Raw genomic sequence first — 13,540 nt, 5'->3', positions numbered from 1 at the left:
GATTTTCCCGGACGTGCCCGGCTTTTGGGGATTTCCCCCCGGACGGGGATTTGAGCCCCCAAAAGCCGGACATGTCCAGGAAAATCCGTATGGTAACCCTATATCACAAGGTAGCTCATGCAATTGCAGCCAGTCCCACTCAGATCCCAGAAGCATCCCATAAACTGCTGAGCTGATTCACATTCTCAGAGACCCAGCATTTCCTTTGAAATACTAAGGATAAGATACACAAGAGTCGTGAATACATATTAGAGGTTGACCTGCAACATGTGTCTGTCACATCTGACCACAGAAAGAAAAAGTTTGAGAATTCCCTGAATTTTTTTTTTTTTTAAAAGATCACAGAGGGCAAAGATAAATGTATACACATGCATTATATAGAGATCTTAAAGAATGTGTGCACATTCTTTATGATTTCTAAAGAAAACCACAAAATTAATTTCAGTAATGGAGTAAATATAAATTGAGAGTAACTTGCTATATTAATGTAACTAACCTCAAGCGTCCTATTCCCAATTTTATTTTTGGATTGCGACCATTATAAATGCAATACTGGATCAAAGGTATCACTTGTATCATTTTCATACATTGTGGATTGCATGATGATGATCTACTTTTAATCACCTATTAAAAGTTAATTTCTTGCATTTTTTATTTTTTTTATTGGAGATGTGATTTTCCATTTAACTGAAGTCACAGGTCATGTGATTTAAGTTACACATTTTATGGGTTTTAACCTTTAACTAGTCTTTATTTGATCCACTGCTTCCATTCCAATACACTCAGCCAAATATATTAGTGCCACTATTTTTACTGCATTTTGGCTTATTCTGACAAAATCAACTTACTGTTGCCATTTTTACTAGCTCTGCCAACTTTAAATTTACTTTTTCTTTATATCACAGTACATCCTCACTTTCGTTTTCTGTGAGCTACCAATCCACTATCACTATGCATCCTGCTCTTCTGGCCCTGACCTATGCACTGTTCCTTACCACTTCTCTTCCCACCACTCCTCACTATTCCTTTCTTCTTACCTCTTTGCTCCTGTCCAAGTCTTCCTCTTTCCCTTGTTTGTAATAACAAATAGGGACAATTAAATATTTCAATAATTTTAACAGAAATATATTAAGAACCAAGATGATAACAGTAAAAGCAACCCCAATCAAATTGTTATAGCCTTTGTCCTGTCCTTACCCCAACTCTACCAGTTGCCCGTCACCTTTTGTAAAGCCAAATTTATGTCCAATCCTGCAAACACACACAAGCAATTTTATTCAAGTAAATAGTCCCATTGAAGTCAATGGCATTACTTCTGTAACAAAACTACCAGAATGAATGCTTGCAGGAGCAGTATTTTAGACCATAAACTTCTTTTAGCAGGGAATAGCAATCATGTATTTTCGGTCTGAAAAGTATCATAAGACAAAACAGTGCATATTAAAAGACTTCGCACATAGTTTACCCCAAACTGACTCTTCAATGGCCTAGTTCTACAAAGGGATGCATGTCAGAGGACATACACCCACATGGATCTATTTGTGCTAATATTTTTAACAAATAAATCTTACTCCAGTACTGGCTTTATTGGGCTGTACTAACAGTTTATTATACTGATTTTGTCCTCTCTTGCAATAGGCTCTCTTAAAAGCTAATGTGATCTTACCTACTCCAAAAAATAAATGGTTTATTAAATCATGACCTATGCTGCCCATGAAATCACTTATAGGTTCTAAAAATGATATTTAGAACAATTACATAAGCATAGCTATCTTTTTTCCCATACACGTAGAGTGTGCTCACTGTATATACAAATCCACAAGCCTTGACCTCTCTTCTCCTTTCGAACAAAAACCTCTTATTAATAGAATCTCATATTGTATGACCTACATACTATAGCTTTTAATTTTTACATTTAAGTATGTACTTTAATAAATAATATTGAAATTGATTTTCTAATTCCAATTTTGTTCATCAGCATATTGAGACTGGATAGGGAAAATAACAAAAGATCTGAATTCTAAATATGTGGGTTGGAATGGAAAGAGTCCAAAACTTGTAATGCTGAAGTTGTTGAAGTACTCAGAATCAAAATAATTTTGTTGCTGCTACATAATACTAAATACATAGGAACTCTACAGTACTCAGGACTTCATATTTATGGAAAATGCTCTTTTCATTACTATAATCATCATCAACAGTTTACATAATTATACTACAGTTTTGTAAAATCTGTTATCTGTCTCAAACATCAAGTAGAATATATGGCTCTGGTGCAGGAAAAAAGGGAGAGTTCACAAAAATAAGGAACAAATAGTTACCTTTCCAAATATTTTATATATAGAGAGACATATAGATATATAAACCTGATCCCTATTAAAAGATGGTGAAGTTTCTTGAAAACAAAAGTGTGTTTCAAACTCCAAGAAAAACAATACCCTGAAGAAGAAAAACAAATTAATTTATATGCAAGATTAGAGGTTTTACCCCAAAAAAGTCTTCCAGTTATTACCTACTGTCAAATGATGGTATAATATTATAGGCACATAAATTGTGAAGACAAGCATTAGAATTTAGAAGTCGATTTGCTGGCACAAAAAACACTTGCATCTGTCAATCAAATAAAGTATTTGGGAATTTAAAAATGTAAACATTTGTTCCTACGACTAACTGTGGGCACAAGATTTCAGGTGCAAAGTTAAAAGCTGAACAGAGGACTCTTGGAAAATTCAGACCTTAACATTACAAATGCAATCCACATACTGCAGGTAAATCCACTTGTAGAATATAAAACTCAGTACATCTGCATCACACGTTCAGAAAACGTAGTTTTACTCCATATAACAGACTATTTTTACACATCTGGAGAACACTGAGCAGGTTAAAAAAAATTATGTTCACAATGTGAATCTGATCTAAGATTAAAATACTTACTTTTGTTTAAATTATACTGTGCAACCACAAGCAACTGCAATTAGGCCAAATTAGCGTTTTAAAATCTTTAACACATACTTGCTGAACAATTTAATGGTCATGCGGATTACATACTAGTAAGATGAATTTGTCTTTTTCCAGATGCAAAATTTGAATATGAAAAATGAATCAATAATATTAATTTTTCATATCTAGTTAAAAATACCACATAGGCAACTAAACTACAGATCTTCAGACTGAAAATTAAGGAGCATAATTTTTATTACCCGACCAATCTGACTTACTATGGAAATAAAATAATAGAAAGCAAATAAACTTTGCCTAGCCAAAAGAAATATGAATCACCAACCAACCAGGAAACTATAAAACATTCAGTAAAGCCTAGAAATCATAACTATTGAATTGACATTGGTGAAAGAAACCTTTTATACTTTTCTGCTGCAAAATATTTTTAAACCCAAAGCAAGAGATAAGAGTGCTATTTTACTCTGAAATATGGTACTGTATCACCACAAGGTTAGGGACAGTTGAATGGCTTGGGTATAACTTTTACTGTCTCCAAGCTCTCTAAATGTCCATTTGGGTATTAAACTTTACATTTTAAACACACTGAAGCAATAGCCTGATTTATTTTTTTAATCCATCTCCTAAGATCTTCCAGATACTTTTATCATGGAAAAGTCATATGACACTATTTAATGTAAATGAAACAATTATGCAATTCTGCTTCTGCCCAGCAATATCACCGTATGGTTTTTCTTAAATGTCCTATTAATACACAAGTTTTCAATTCAAGGCAGAACACCACCACAAACCTCGAGGCAAGACAGATTCACCCTTGATGTGCCAAACACAAGATGACTAATGGTAGAACACAGGCATAGCTCTCCCAAACTAAGAGGGCTTTCAGTGCCAGTGGTGAAAAGCTCATTGGCAGCATGTGGCTACTGCGACACTGGCAGGCCAGATGCCAGCTCTTGCCAAGGCTGCAGGCATTAGCTAAGAACTGACAGACTCATAACTAGAGACCAGACCAGTTCACTTATGTGTGTGTTAGGCCATGTCTACACTACCACTTATGTCAGCAAAAGTTACATCACTCAGGGGTGTGAAAAAATATACTCCCTGTGACATAAGTTTCGCCAGCATAAGTGGTAGTGTGCACAGCGCTATGTTGGCAAGAGAGCTTCTCATTGAGGTGGTTTTATTATGTCAACGGGAGAGCTACACAAGAGATCTTACAGCGGCGCAGCTCCATCAGAACAGTTGTGCTGCTGTAAGCTCACTGGTGTAAACATGGCCTTAGTATTGCTCAAAATATATATTAATCTTATAAGAATGTATTTACTGTTTTGACTATCGAATGTTTATAAGTTGCTGCATGCATTAATCCTATTTGTAATGTCTGTAGTCCATGCTAAGGAAATATGCAAATTTTGCTTTATAATTTTGAAAATGTTTGCTCTAAACTTGTAAACCCAGGTGGGAAGAGTATTGTCGTCCAGAAGAACTATCAAAATGAGATGGGTCATCAAGGAAGACTGCGGTACAAAGGATTGGGTAATGGCCCTACCACACTTTGGAAAAGCTGTGTGAAAGGAATCTCGGCCTATGGACTTGAAGGCTGAATAAAAAAAATAAAACAGACACAGGAAACTTTTCCATTTCTTTGCTGTTTCAACTCTTACGGGGTCAGAGACTCCAAACTGAAGCCAGAGATTCCCCAGGGTCTACCTCATAGTTCCACCCTGAAAGCAGAGGCGGATTAGCCACTGGGCCAATGGGGCCCATGCCAATGGGCACCCCTGCACCTGCACACCGGCCCACTCCACCTGCCCAGTGCTCCTGCTGGGGAGCAGGTTTGGAGTGTAGGGGCATGCCCCGCTCCACCCATCCGGCGCTCCTGCTGGGGAGTAGGGGAAGACCCCACACCCCGCACCCACTCTCAGTAGGAGTGCTGGGTGAGCAGAGCAGCACAAGCCCCGTGCTCAAACCCTGCTCCCTGGCAGGAGCACCAGGGGAGGGGTGCGGAGACTGGCCCAGGGCCCCAGAAAAAAAAAAAAAAAAACAATCTGCCTCTGCCTGAAAGCCATTTTGAATTGACAGATTGACAAACAACTCATCACTCACAGGATTTAAATTGCAACTCATTTGTGCATATGTTTGCATGCTTTAGCCCAGGGGTGGGCAAACTTTTTGGCCCAAGGGCCACATCTGGGTGGGGAAATTGCATGCAGAGCCAAGAATGTAGGGCTGGGGCAGGGGGTTGGGGTGTGGGAGGGGGTGCAGTGTGCAGGAAGGGGCTCAAGGGAAGGGGCTGGGTTGCAGAAGTGCAGGGTGTACCAGGGGGCTCAGGGCAGTGACTGGGGGTGCAGGATGGGGTGTGGCATGCAGGAGGGGGCTCAGGGCAGGGGGTTGGAGTGTGGCGGGGGTTCAGGGCAGAGGGTTGGGGGGGCAGGGTGCAGGAGAGGTTCGGAGTGTGGGCTCCGGCCCAGCACCGCTTACCTGGAGCAGCTCCAGGGTGGCAGCGGCGCACAGTGGGGCTAACACAGGCTCCCTGCCTGCCCTGGCCCCATGCCACACCCGGAAGCGGCCAGTACCACGTCCCTGTGGCAGGTGGGACAGAGGGCTTCGCGCGCTGCCCTCGCCTGTGGGTACTTCCTCCGAAGCTCCCATTGGCCGCAGTTCCCCATTCCCAGCCAATGGGAGCGGTGGGGGCGGTGCCTGCAGGTGAGGGTAGCGCACAAAGTCAGGGTGTCCTCCCTCCCCCCTGCTCCTGCACCCCGCTTACCCCATCTTCCATAGAACAGGGGGGACACACAACAGTCTCAGGACAGAGGGAGCTTGCTGGCAGCAGCAGCTGCGGTCTCAGCAAGCTGATCTAATTAACAAGGAAGTGTTTTTAAAGGGGAAATGCACATCTCTGTCTCTCACACACACAGTGTGTGTCTTTGTCTGCGATGTTCTCTCCCCTCCCTCCATTCCTGCTGCCTTGTAGACTGAGAGTTAACACTTGAGAGCTCAGCCAATTGCTAGTTCATCATTTAGCAGTAAGGCATTCCCTGGAAAATATCCCACCCTTTGACTCCTCTACCTCAACCAAGCTTCACAATAATCATCACTGTGTACCAATATTAAATTGTTTGTTTAAAACTTAGAGTGTGTGTGTGTGTGTGTGTGTGTGTGTATAGATATATAGTCTTGTCTGGTGAAAAAAATTCCCTGGAACCTAACCCCCGCATTTAAGTTAATTCTTATGGGGAAATTGGATTCACTTAACATAGTTTTGCTTAAAGTCGCATTTTTCAGGAACATAACTACAACGTTAAGTGAGAAGTTACTGTACAAGCAACTCTCAAATTATCAATTTTGGCAGAGTTTTTTGGGCCAGAATATCATAAGAGGATACTGGCTGAGTAACTCCAGGAAGTTTCCTCCAAAATAATATATGATCTGGAGCTCCCAATCCATCTGGTCTAAATACACTAATAAGTAAACACTTTAACTGGAGATATTTCCTGCACTCTGCAAACTGTTATTGAAGATCTACAAAAATGGTTTAAATTTATCATTGTCAATTATCTGTGACAGTCATAATTCCTCTGTCCATCCAATCCCTCCAGATCAAGGTTTTGCTACTGATTTTAAGAACAGGATTGTTCCATATGACCACTTCTACAAGGAAGAACGAAGGGAAGCAGAACTTTTTAGCCAAGTTTGACCAAGCTTATATGACAGCCATCACTGGGGGAGCTCTGGAGCCATCAAATCTATAATAATCCGACAATGTCTGAAAAGGGTAGAGGATATACCAGGGGCGGGCTAACTTTTTGGCCTGAGGGCCACACTGGGTTTCCGAAATTGTATGGAGGGTCGGTTAGGGGAGGCACAAACAGCCAGGCGTGGCCCGGCCCCCGCCTCCTATCCGCCCCCGGACCTCTGCCCCATCCACGCATTCAATCCACCCGTTCCCTGCCTTCTGACCGCCCCGTTCCCTATCCACACCCCTGCCCCCTGACCACCACCGCAAACTCCCCTGCCCTCTATTCAATCCCCCCGCTCCCTGCCCTTTACCGTGCTGCCTGGAGCACCGGTGGCTGGCAGCACTACAGCCGTGCCACCCAGAGCACCAGGACAGGCAGCCGCGCCACCCAGCTGGAGCCAGCCATGCCATCGTGCAGCACAGAGCAATGGGTCAGGCCGCGGCTCTGCAGCTGCGCGACCTGGCAAGAGCTCGCAGCCCCACCACCCAGAGCATTGCGCCGGCAGCGCAGTGAGCTGAGGCTGCGGGGGAGGGGGAATAGCAGGGGAGGGGTCGGGGGCTAGCCTCCCAGGCCAGGAGCTCAGGGGCCGACAGGAGAGTCCCGCAGGCCGGATGTGGCCTGCAAGCCATAGTTTGCCCACCTCTGGGATATACCAATTCTCATTCAATCTGAACCCAGGGTGGAGTCTGCGTGGTCATATGTAACATACACAGAGATGCCTGGTTTAACCAAAAGGAGAGATGATAATTTTTCAAACTGGGATTATTGGGGGAGCTGTAATTTGTGCAGAGCCAGTCTAGATTTCTTACCTGTACCCAAAGAAATCCTGAGAAAATATTATTGACTTTCTTAAAATGAATTTGAGGAATAGACAGACTGCTCAGGACATAAAAAATTCTGGGAAGAACAGTATATTAATTTTACCTGACAAATTGAGCATTAAACTCCATCTCCCCAAATGGTTAGCCACTTGGGCAACAATTGATTCTATATTTATCTTAGGGATGCCCTGAATATTTTTGTGAATCAGTATTCCTAAATATTTCATATAAGAGGATTGCCACTGAAAGTCCCAATTTGAGAACAGGCCTTTGTGGGTATATTGTTAATGTCTAAAATTTCTGATTTATCCCAATTAATTCTATATCCTGAGAGGTGTCCAAATGTATTACCAGTAGTTAGAAGGTTAGGAATGGTAACCTGGAACACATATACAAATATAAGATCATCTGCATAGAACACAATTTTATTCTCCGTTTGGGCCACCCTGATACTATGAATGTTTATTTGCTCATTTGGCAAAGGCTAAAGGTTCTAGAGCTAAATCAAACAGAAGAGGAGCAAGTGGGCAGCCCTGTCTCTTATCTCTCTGTAATGAAAATGGGGTGTAAATAATACCATTGATAACTACCCTGGAAGTCAGGTTAAAGTATAAGAGCTTAATCCAAGCAATATATTGTTTACCAAATCCAAATTTTGCTAACACACAAAAAAATTGCCCGCGTAGCCTGGGACTAAGACCTTTACAGCGTCTAAAGAAATGACAGCTAAGAGTTCTTTAGAATTTTTCGAAGTGGCAATAATATCAGTTGACACGAGTTATCTGAGCCATGTCTATTATGAAGAAAGCCTACTGGATTTGTGTGTAGAATGTGAGAGAGAACTTTGTCCAATCACATAGCAAGAGCTTTAGCTAAAATCTTAGCATCACAATTGCTTTAAAAAATTGTCTTGTAATTACTACATAGTTCAAGGTCTGTCCCAGGTTTAGGAATAACTGAAATTACAGCTTCTCATAGAGTAGGCAGAAGAGTTTGCTCATTCTTGGTCTCATTGGACATATTCAATAACCTAGGTGTTAAAGTTTCAGAGAACTTTTTGTAAATTCAGCTGGGAACCCATCTGTACCAGGAGTCTTTCTGACCATCATATTTTTATACCCTGAGTCAATTGTGTGATTTCTAAACGGGCGTCTAAAAGTTCCATCAGAGTCAGAGATTTGTGGCAGAGACAATCCACTAAAAAAGTTATCTAGGGCATCTTTAGTGATTCCCCTCTTCAGCTAAATATAGTTTTGAATAAAATTGTTGAAACTGTTTATTAATATCTGACTGTTGTATATAATTTATTGCTGCTATTTGCGATAGTAGCAATCTTATTTCTGTTAGCCTTTTGCTTGAGGCGGTCTCTCTCGCCAGATTCCCAGTAGTTTTGTTTCAAAAAGAATAAAGCAAACTCAGCCTTTTGAGACAGAAGCTTATTGATTTCATATTTTAAATTGATGAGAATTCAGAGTTTCTCTGGGGAGGAATTAGAAGCACAGTCTACATCCAAGGCCTTAATTTCCTTCACAAGGGTATCAATTCTATGTTCTCTGTGTTTCTTTTTAAATGTGGTATACAAGATTATATGGCCTTTGGTGAAGGTTTTAAAGGCTTCCCAAAGTGTGACGACTGATGAAGCGATGGAGGCATTTGTTTTAAAGAAAAGTTCCAACTCTTGCTGGACAGAATTAACAAATGATGTATCAAACAGCAGAGAGGTATTTAATCTTCGCATTTTAGTCGGGGGTGCATACCCTGGGGGCCTAAAAGACATATATATATAGGAGCATGGTCAGATATAACAATAGTACCAATGGCATAATCAGTGACAGAATTGATCAAGTTTTGTGACACTAAGCAACAGTCCAATCTTGAATACATTGAATGAGCTGCAGAAAAAAGGATATAGACCCTGGTCATAACATTACCCAATCTCCACACATTTTTTTAAGCCTAAATCTTCTATGTATATTTGAAATACATGAGTATTCATGTTTTTATATGGAGAGGGAGAAGATTTATCAAGGGCTGGTCTAGAGTTTTGTTAAAGGCTCCAGCTATAACAGCATGGTGGCCCATGTCATTTATACTCATAAAAAAATTACGACAAATCTGGGTCAGCCCAGGTTGCCTAGTACCTATTGGCAAACATGATTTTAGAATTGTCAATTTCAGCCTTGAAGATAGTAAATCTGCCCTCAATGTCAGATGCTGTGCTCAGAATATTAAAATTCAACATTTTATGTATTAGTATACCAATGCCCCTCGCTTAAGAATTAAAGCAACTAGAAATTGAGAGGCATACGCAATCTCTATTCAGATTACAAGCTTCAAATTCTGTCAAAGGTGTTTCCTGGAACATGGCAATGTCAACATTATCTTTTTTAAAGCACTGAGTATACTTTTTTCTTTGTATTATTAAAACCCTTTATATTACAGGAGACATATTTAATTATCAGAACCATCCTTGTTAAAATATACCAGATGAAATATAAAGTCACTTTGCGAATAAATGAGAAATTGCAAATTTTCCTGAGCCGCATACAGTTCTAGAATATCAAAGCAGCAAAAGTTATATAACCCAGGGGCAGAGTGTTGCTTCCCAGTATCAGGGGGTAGCCGTGTTAGTCTGTATCTACAAAAACAACAAAGAGTCTGGTGGCACCTTAAAGACTAACAGATTTATTTGGGCATAAGCTTTCGTGAGTAAAAACCTCACTTCCCAGTACATATTCTAAAGGAATGGGAAGGAAATTTCCAGCATGGGAGGTAACAGGAGGGGGCAAAAAGGGGACTTAAATATGTGAAAAAACAAAATGGAAAAGACCGTGGAGAGAAAAATATACATTAGTGCCATACAATCAAGAAGAAGAATCTGTTTAAACAATCCAAAAATAAACACTTGACATTTAGAGAGGGCAGCCAGATCAGAAGAAACTTGAAGATCCTCACAGCCCCTGGGGCCTCAATCACTATAACTACAGTAATCACCTATTAGCAAAGGAATCTCCCTCCCATTTAGTTCTACCTGTAACTTGTCATTCACAGGTGGACCCTGGTATGAAGCCCCACTGACCTCAATGAGGGACTTCACAGGGAGATCAACCTACAACTACATGGCCAAATAACCACTCTTTGACAATCTTAAATTATATGTTAAACTCCTTCTGGTGGCTAATTTAAGTAGTCCTAAAAATGTAAATGAAACAATTTACAAAAAGTAAAACACAAATATGCATAAAATGAAAGAGTTCAAAGAAAACATTCATCCTTCTTTATGTGAAGATGTAAAGAAATTGAAACAAGCAATAAGTGAGAAGCAGCTGTATAATGTTTGAGCCTGGCTGTTAAAATTTTAAGCCTGAAAATTAAATTTTTTATTCATGCTATTCTGTAATAATGCAAAGTATTTTTTTCAGGAAAATATTGCACTACTAGGGTGCGTGATTGTTTCTCTTTCAACAAGTTTCTCAACAGTTTAAGACCAACTCCAAGATGCACAATAGTCACACTTTAACAAGGACACCTGGTATTACAAAAATAAATATATCTGAGACACAGGTTATTTTTCTTGGAATCTCCATAATGCTAAGAGACCTCAGAAAAACAAAATGTTTCAGCTATTAAACAAAAACCTCCAATCAAAATAGCTTTTAAACAAACATTCTCATTACTGTTTTAAAAACTCCAATAAGGGAACAATGAGAACCTGAAAATTAAACTAACTATAAACTTCCCTGAGTTTCAATTTCCAGGTTGAGAGAAACACAAAAAGAATGCCAAGTAAATTAGGATCCCAATCCTACAATGCACATGCTTAATTGTATGTATGCATTCCATTCTACTAAAATCAGATAGGCTACTTACATGCTTGAAGTTAAGCATGTACATAAGTGCCAACAGGACTGGGGAATATATTTGTAAAATCTTCACTTTTAATAATTTAAGGTGTTATTAATAAACACTGCGTAGACACCATGCTGAAAAAGTGTTACAGAAAAACATAAAAACAAAGTAAAATGTATTCATGCAACAAATTTTTCACTGTACCCTTAACTTCAGTCTCTTTTCTATAACAGGATTTAAGCAACTATTTCTATACTGAAATCGCTGTACAAGCATTAACTATTATAATTACTAATGATGTGAATCATTTTGGGATTTAGAGATAGATCCTGCAAGCTGATCCAAGCAAGTGGAAGCCTTGGGGCCCCATGAAAGGGACGTGTCTAAGTTTATAAACCTTCCCGCAGGTCAGCAGGACTATTGGTTTCCAGGGCTGGATTGACGAGTTGCAAACGTCAGTTGTCCTGTAACTTCTCACGCCACTGAATTTCATTGCAATTTAACAGTGACACTAACACCACCCCGCGCTGCCAACAACAGGCCACGGGGTAGCACCCCGCCAGCAGCCCGCCGCCTGGTTGTACTGCCCACCCTGTACCGCAGACAGGACCGCTCCTGGCGCTATGGCTACGGCGGACACGCTCGGCTCCGAGCCGGCAGGAGAACCGCGAGGCGCAGACCAGGCGGTACACAACCAGCTCGGGCAGCCGGGAGAGCCCCTCTGACAGCGGGGGCAGTGCGGGCGGGGAGCGCCGCTCCCGGCTGCACAGACCGGACGAGACGCCGCCTACGGCTCCAGGCGCGAGAAAGAAAACAAACAGGGTCCCCGCCGCAGCGCCAGTCCCAACCCGCGCCCCGGGCAGGTGGGAGCTGGCGGCTCTGAGGGTCCCACCCCCGCCCTGGGGGCGGCGAGAGCAGGCGCAGCCCGGCCGGGCGCCGGGCCAGCCGGGCAGGGCTCCAAACGTGCTGGGAGTTGTGACAGGAGTAAAGTGGGTCACAAGGCCTAGCGGGTCCCTTATGAAACAGCCCCTGCCCTGCCCCGCCGGGAGCCGCAGCCCCGGCCCCGGCCCGGCCCCAAGGGCAGCCCCTGCCCTGCCCACCCCCCGCCGCTGCCCTGGAGACGGGAGCCCCGCCAGGACTGTCGAACTTTAATGGCTCCCCAATCCCCCGCCCGGCCACAGCCGCCCCGCCTGTCCTTGCAGCGCGCACCTTACCCGGCTCCCCACGCCGCCTGGCCACCCGGGGCTCCTCGCGGTGTGCGAAGCCGCTTCCTGCGCTTAGTCCCAAACCCACCGACAGCCCAGATCCTCCTCCAGCAGCAGCCAGGCCTGTGATTCCCTCACCGCCAGCACTGCGCATGCGCCGCCAGAGCCTACCGGCAACAGCAGCCACCAGACTGGCTAAGCCCCGCGCCAGTGCGCGTGCGCCAGGCAGCCGCGGCTGAGCCCGTGATTTGCCTTGGCCGCTAAGGGGCATGCGCAGCCTCCCACCGCGGCTTGTGCTTCCTTTCCGGTAGTGCCTCCCAGTTGCGGCGCGGAGAGCAGCTACGTACGCGCTCGCAGCCTGCGCGGCGGGACCCGGGCTCCCTGACCTCAGATCACCCCGATACAGACGCGGGTGGCTCTGTGAGGAGAAAATGGCGCCTTTCCGCCGGGCTGAGCGGGCCGGCGCGGCTACAGAGGCAGCGGGCTCACCCCTGCGCCTTCGCGGGTGGGGAGCGCCCGAACGGCTCCCAAAGCAGTTACATCGCCCTGCCCAGCACCATTAGCTCCTTTAGGGGCGGGTCCCCGGCCGCCCCACACCTACGGCTCCTGAGGCGGCGAGTGCGGGAGACGCTGAGGGTCTGAGCGCAGAGTCCCTGTGAGCCCTGGCCTTATTGTTAACCCTGCCTCAGGGACTACCCCGCTCTGCACCCTGGGCGGGTTGGTAAAATCCCCGCCGCCTCCCAGCGCCTCGGCAGCTGCGCGCACCTTGGTGGGAGGAGGAAAGGGAGACGTCGCACAACCCGAGGGAGCCGCTGGATGCCTGGGGACGGCGTAGAGCCACTTAAAAGCCCTTAGCCAGTCACTGCAGTCCTGTCTCGTATGCCGCCCTCCCTGTGCTAGCTGGGTGCTTCGCTACCGTTCATGAACCTCCCCTCACATCACCCCTGGGAAACGAGCCTCATGTTAC

General features: G+C 43.7%; 1 protein-coding gene across 3 annotated transcripts in view; it reads right to left on the bottom strand.

The window, feature by feature from the left end:
- Positions 1–12,713, bottom strand: part of CLOCK (clock circadian regulator) — a 117,984-nt gene extending 105,271 nt beyond the window's left edge. For 2 of the 3 annotated variants that reach the window (XM_034772934.1, XM_034772938.1), the window contains exon 1: positions 12,583–12,713. The gene's annotated coding sequence lies outside the window, so the exon portion shown is untranslated. Of the gene's footprint in view, positions 1–12,577 lie in introns of all 3 variants that reach the window. The other variant, XM_034772936.1, reaches the window with a different exon arrangement.
- Positions 12,714–13,540: the final 827 nt, after the last annotated feature.

The sequence above is a fragment of the Trachemys scripta genome, chromosome 5 (assembly GCF_013100865.1).
Source record: "Trachemys scripta elegans isolate TJP31775 chromosome 5, CAS_Tse_1.0, whole genome shotgun sequence".
Classification (NCBI taxonomy): domain Eukaryota; kingdom Metazoa; phylum Chordata; order Testudines; family Emydidae; genus Trachemys; species Trachemys scripta.
Note: the sequence above shows the minus strand (reverse complement) of the source record. Positions and strands in the feature narration are given on the sequence as shown.